Source organism: Octodon degus, unplaced genomic scaffold, assembly GCF_000260255.1.
Source record: "Octodon degus isolate 3935 unplaced genomic scaffold, OctDeg1.0 scaffold00047, whole genome shotgun sequence".
NCBI lineage: Eukaryota > Metazoa > Chordata > Mammalia > Rodentia > Octodontidae > Octodon > Octodon degus.
In genome coordinates, this window is record NW_004524623.1 from 5901640 (window position 1) to 5907735 (window position 6096).

A 6096-nucleotide genomic window follows, 5' to 3' on the forward strand; every position below is an offset into this window, starting at 1 on the left:
TGGAAGAGACTGAAAGCTCTAGCCTCCCTCATTTCTCCAGTGCTTTATTATAGGTGGGATCAGTGAATTAGCATTAGCACTAGATGCATATGGAGACCACAGAAAAGAAAGAAAGAGTGAGTGAAGGGGGAGGGAGAGAGAGAGAGAGAGAGAGAGACAGACAGACAGACAGACAGACAGACAGAGACAAAGAGAGAAGGAAGGAAGGAACGAAGGAAAAATTTCAGTCCACTCATATGCAAAGATTTGATCAATCTTTGATCAACAGACTCCTTAAAAAGAAAGAAATATTTGGGCATAGTCATGTAAACCTGTAATCCCAGGCTGAGGTGAGAGGTCTGCCATGAGTTCAAGGTCAACCTGGGCTACATAGCAAGATCCTATTTCAAAAAACCAAAAATAGACTAAAATAAAATAAGATGAAATTAAATTAAATAAAAAGAGAAAAGCAGGGCTGGCCGAATAGCTCAGCAGACTAAAGTGCCTGCTTAGACAGGCCCAGGGACCAGAGTTAGGTTCCTGGCTCTGTCCCCGGGGCACGTTGAGATTGGCCACTGAGACTAGGTCTGGTGTAATCCCAGCACTTGAGAGTCTGAAAACTCCATTGGATAGAAGTCCAGTCTGGGCAGTGAAACCCTGTAGACCCTGTACGAAACACATTAAAAAGGAGAAAGAGAGAGAAAGCCAACAGGCTATGAGAAGTATATTAGAAAGTATCTGGCAGCATGGCCTTGTGTTACACGTCCCACGACCCTGGGCTGCGGAGAGGATGCCTCGCAGGCTGCATGTTCTTCCTCAGGAAGGGTGTGCTAGAGCGGTCATTTCATACCATGTGTGGTCTCATATGGAGTCCTTGTTCTTGGTTGATTTGTCTGTTTAGAACTCAGTAGATGTTACTACAAAAATCCATGTCTTAGTGGACGCACACACACACACACGCACGCACGCACGCACGCTCCTGTCCCTGTGTGCCTATTTGCGGGGACACTTTCTCCCTACTTGCCCTCCCCTGATGGCTACTGGCTCAACAGCACGTGTGGCCCGGCCTCACTCACTGGTGCCCGTCGTCTCCAACTCCCCTCACACTCCACCATGCACGTTAAGCACCAGTCTTACTTCTCTTTTCTCTTCAAGGTGACATAATCCCAAACTACTCTCTGAAAAGTGTTCCACATGCGGACATCTGCCTTCCTTTCCTCAGCTCCCAAAAGGAGGTGATCCTAAACAGAGCTTCCCAAAACCTCTCATACAGCTGTTTCCATTATACCACGACTTCTCTGCTTTCGGCCCTGAGGGTGTTTCCTACATCTGCTCATATTTATGTTACCTAAGAAATGAATCCTCTGAATTTGGAAACAAATAAACCGTGTTTGGTGGCGAAGCTCCAGTCACAATATGAACCTCACCAAATCAGTCCTGTTCCCTGTGACCTCCCAGGTGTGGCTTCGGCCTCTTCCCTTCTGTTACCTCATAGGGGCATCAGTAAGCCCGCTGGCACCAACGGACTTGGGTTTGCTTGTTCAATTTCCCTTGTTGAAAACAGAAAGAATTCCTTGTATTTGTTCAACAAAGGGAGTCATTGACAGGAAAGTCTCTTTGAAAACCCAAACAAAGGAAAAACCTTCGACGCCTAACAAGGAATTTGTGCTGCTGGAGCAGTGCCAGGTAGTTCCCTGAAGTGTGCTGTTACTGAAATAACAGCAAAGCCAGGTCTCTTGCAGCCTATGGCATCCCGCAATGATGGCCAGCAGGAGGCGCTAGTAGCAACGATCCAGAACGCAAGACGCGCATGTCTCAGCATCGAAGCTGCAGGCCTGCCTGTGCAAGAAAAGCAGGGGCTCTGGATCCACGCTGATCTGGATCCCAACCTGATCCCACAAATTATGATCTCTGTAAAGTTACTTTTTTCCTAAAGATAAATGGAGACAATTCTATCACTATCCTCAAAGGGTCACAGGATTAACTGAGATGATTCGCATTAACTGCCTAGCTTTGGCCCTAGCGAAGAGCAAATGTCCAAGATATGACAGTGAATAATTAAATGAGTCGCCTGGCAGCAGACTCGTGATGGTGACGCCAGCCAGCGAGCTACCCTTGGAAGTGAGCAAGAGTAAGCCGTGCGCAGCAAGCCCACGCCAGAATTCTTGCTCCAGATGCGTGAGCGACAGGCAGGCCCCACGCATCTAACGCAGCCAAAGGTTTCTGGCTAATTTTCAGAGTTGGCCAGTCAATGACAGTCAAATAATAATTGAACATATTCTTTGTTTCTCTTGCGAAATCATAATTTGCCAAATCCTATGTAGCAAGAGAATGGTTCCAATTTTTTTTTTCCTTTTTAAAAGAAAATTATTTTAGTAACACAATGTGGAATAAATGGTCAGTTTCTAAGAGTCCCTTTGGGTCAATACACTGTGCATCTCACAGTACTGGGATAGGCAGGGAGTACGTGGCAAAAGGAACATGCCTGGGCTTTGGGTCAAACAGAACTGGCATCCGCCGAGGCTCCAGCTGTTGGCACTGCATGCAAGATGGCCGAGACCCATCGTGTCTTTGGGGCTCTGCTTCTCAGCTGTGTAAGTGGACACAGGGATGCAGTGAGAACTGAGTCTTATATGAAGAAGCACCTTAGCACACACCTAGGTACGGGGCAGCTGGTGAGCACATGGTGGTGTCTCTGCCTTCGCCTCCAAGGTCACTCAGAAGTAGGACCAAGAGAGCTCTTCCTGAGGGAATTAGCCACGCTGACGCTTTGCTACTTGTGCAGGTGCCTTATGGAATGTGTTCCTCAAACAGTCCCTTAAACATTTGTGTCGGGGGCTTGCGGGTTAGCTCGGTTGTTTAAGTGCCTGCTGGGGCAAACGCAGTCAGGCTCAGGGGACTATGGTTTGATCCCCAGCCCCACAAGCCACACCATACCTGCCTGTAAGGCAGGTAGAACTAGCCAAAAAAAATTCCTTCTCCAATTGAAAAAAAAAAATTGTTCTAAGAGAGAAAAGGGAATGAGAAAAGAAGTTGGTGACAAAAACATTGGCAAGAACTTGGGCACTGTGCAGCTGGCTGCTTTGCGGACATCAAGTTTCCCTGAACTCATTCATCTACCTACCCATTCAGTAAACAGTCAGGGAACACAACTTCCGTGTTAGCATTAGGTTTAAGGCTTGGGATACAACAATGAAAACTAAACAGCCCCTGTCCCAGAGTTCATGGTTCATTGGGAGAGACAGAGAAACAGCAATTAAGATACAGCCCAGTTGATCTGTGCCAAGGAAAGAAAATACACAATACCATGGGCATGGTGACAACAAGCCATGTGCTCCTCTGGGAGGCTCTTTAAAATAAATAAATAAATAAATAAATATTGTATTTATTTATTTGCTACAGGGTATTCATTTATACGTTACACAGCTGCAACTCATAGTGATCCTTCTGTCTCAGCCTCCCCAGCACTGGGATTATAGGTGTGTGCCACCACACCTGGTTTCAGTGGCCAGCACAGTGGCATGGCATTCATTACTAGGGGTCAAACCCAGGTCTTTGCACTTGCAAGGCAGGCGCTTAGACTATCTTAGAGCTATCTGCCCAACCCACCTGGGAGACTCTTAACTCATACTACTTTAAGAGTATCCAATGATGGTTGAGGAAAACAAATTTTTAAACTATTTCTAAAAGAAAATATAATGAACACTAATATATAGTCATTACACCACGTAAACACAAAACACTGCTGCTATGGTTTGGATATAGGTAGTGCCCCCTAAGGTCCATGCGTGAAAGTCATGGTCCCAGGTTGGCATAACTGGGTGGTGGTAGGACCTGCAGGAGGTGGAAGGATGGGAGCTCTCCAGTTACTGGGTGCTTGTCCTTGAAGGGGAATGCAGGACACTAGTATCTCAGTCTTTCCTGCTTCCTAGCCTAAGATGCGACCAGTTTGTTCAGCCCTGCGTCTTGTCATGGCTGTGGTCCCTGCCAGAGGCCCAAAGAATAGGCCCACCTGACTGAAGCCTTCAGAACTAGGACCAACATAATCCCTTTGGCTTTTCAGGTTATCATGTCAGGTATTTCACGGTAGTAATGCAAAACTGCCTACCATCCACTAAACCCAATCAAATTTCCTATGTAGTTTCCCTCCTCTATTCATGCCTGTTATAGTTTATGTCTAGGTGTCCCCCCAAAACCTCATGCAGTCATGGGGCGGCTTCTGGAGTTTGTGATTGATTCTGTGAATGTGGGTCCTGCACCCACCCTGGGGCAGGTAATTTGCATAACAATGTAAGGAGGGGAGAGAGGCTGGTTAGCTCCCTGAGCTGCTGCCACTCCCTGTGCGCTTTGCTCTTTGCCACTGCCGTGAACAGCTACTCTGCAATGTGCTGCTTTGCTTTGGAGCCAGCTGAGTATGGACTGAAACCTCAGTAACTGTGAGCTAAATAAGCCTTTCTTTCTTTCATTTTGGGTATCAGGTATTTGTCCCAGCAACAAGAACAGTAAGTGAGACAATGTGTTTATGGTTTTACAACATAGGTATGTACACCATGTAATATATAGTAGGGTTTTTTTTTTTTTAGAAGAAATTTAGCCAGGAGATAGCTCAGTGGCATAAGTGCCTGCCTGGCAAGCATACAGTCCTGAGTTTGATCCCCTGTACGAAGAAAGAAGGAAGAAGAAGGAAAAGACGAAGAAGATGATGATGATTAAGTAATTCATTCACACTCAAAGTGGAAGGAAGTGGGACTGGGGAGATGGCTCAGTAGGATAAGTGCTTGACTGTCAAACACAAGGATCTGAGTTCAATCCCCGGTTCCGCAAAAAAAAAAAAAAAAGTGGAAGGAAGTGACTAGTTGAATCTCAAAGCAACTCAAAGTTCTGAACCTTTAAAAAATATTTCTCAAGTTTGCCTTTGGATTTCTAAACCCTACAAATTCTTGGGTGACACAATAATAAAATTTTAATTTAGGTAATAGAACCACTTATTCACTATAAATCCCATGTTATTCTATATTATTCAGTTTCACAATCTCCGCTGACTTGATTGCTATTACATAAGCATGTTGTAAAAATGCTCAATAAAAAAAAAGGGGGCCTGGTCCTAGCTCAGGCCTTTAAGTGGCTGCTTCCACAAAGCTGTCAGCCTCAGGTTGCTGGCGTTCGAACCTCACAACTCTCCCGCTGGCCAAAAGTGCCCTGAGGGCATTCGAGGAACAACAACAACAAAAAATCCTTATTAAAGGGGGCCTGGCCCTAGCTCAGTTCTTTAAGTGGCTGCTTCCACCAAGCTGTCAGCCTCCGGTTGCTCTAGTTCGATCCCCACAACACTCCAGCCAGCCAAAAGTGCCCTGAAGGCATTCAAGGAGCCCAAAAAAAAAAGAAAAAAAAAATGCCCAATGGATTGCTTAGGCAAGCTCTAGGGGACTGGAGTTCAATCTAACCGGGGATTGAACTCAGGTCCTTGTGCTTGCCAGGGAAGCGCTTATTCCACTGAGCCATCTCCCTGGTCCTGGAGTTCAATCTTTATGCCTTGCTGGCTCTGCCCCCGGGGCACACTGAGACAGCAAATGAGACTGGGTGTGGTGATGTGAGCCTATAATCCCAGCACTTGGGAGGCTGAAAACAGGAGGATCAGTGCAAGTCTGATCTGTGCAGTGAGACCCTGTAGACTCTGTACTAAATACATATTTTTTAAAAAATGCTCAATGGGGGGCTGGTGAGATGGCTCAGTGGTCTAAAGCACCTACCTAGAACAAGCTTAGCAAAACACAGGGACTGTGGTTCAATCCCCCAGCACCACATGCCAGCCAGACCTGACCCCTGGTGGGCTGAGCTGGCCACACACGCACACACACACACACACACATAAATTTAAAAAATAAATAAATAAATAAATAAATAAAAATGCTCAATGGGATTAAGACAACAGTGCCTTTTGAAAGTGTTTCACTCAGAGTGTTGTTTGCTGCAGTGGACCTGGGACTGATTGACGTAATGCGAGTTATGTAAGTGGTTGGGCTTCCAGGGATGCTTAGCAGCATAGCAAGTGGGTACCTGGAAGCTCCTACTGCAACAGTACAGAAAGGGCTCTTATCACTCGGATGTGAGGCTTAC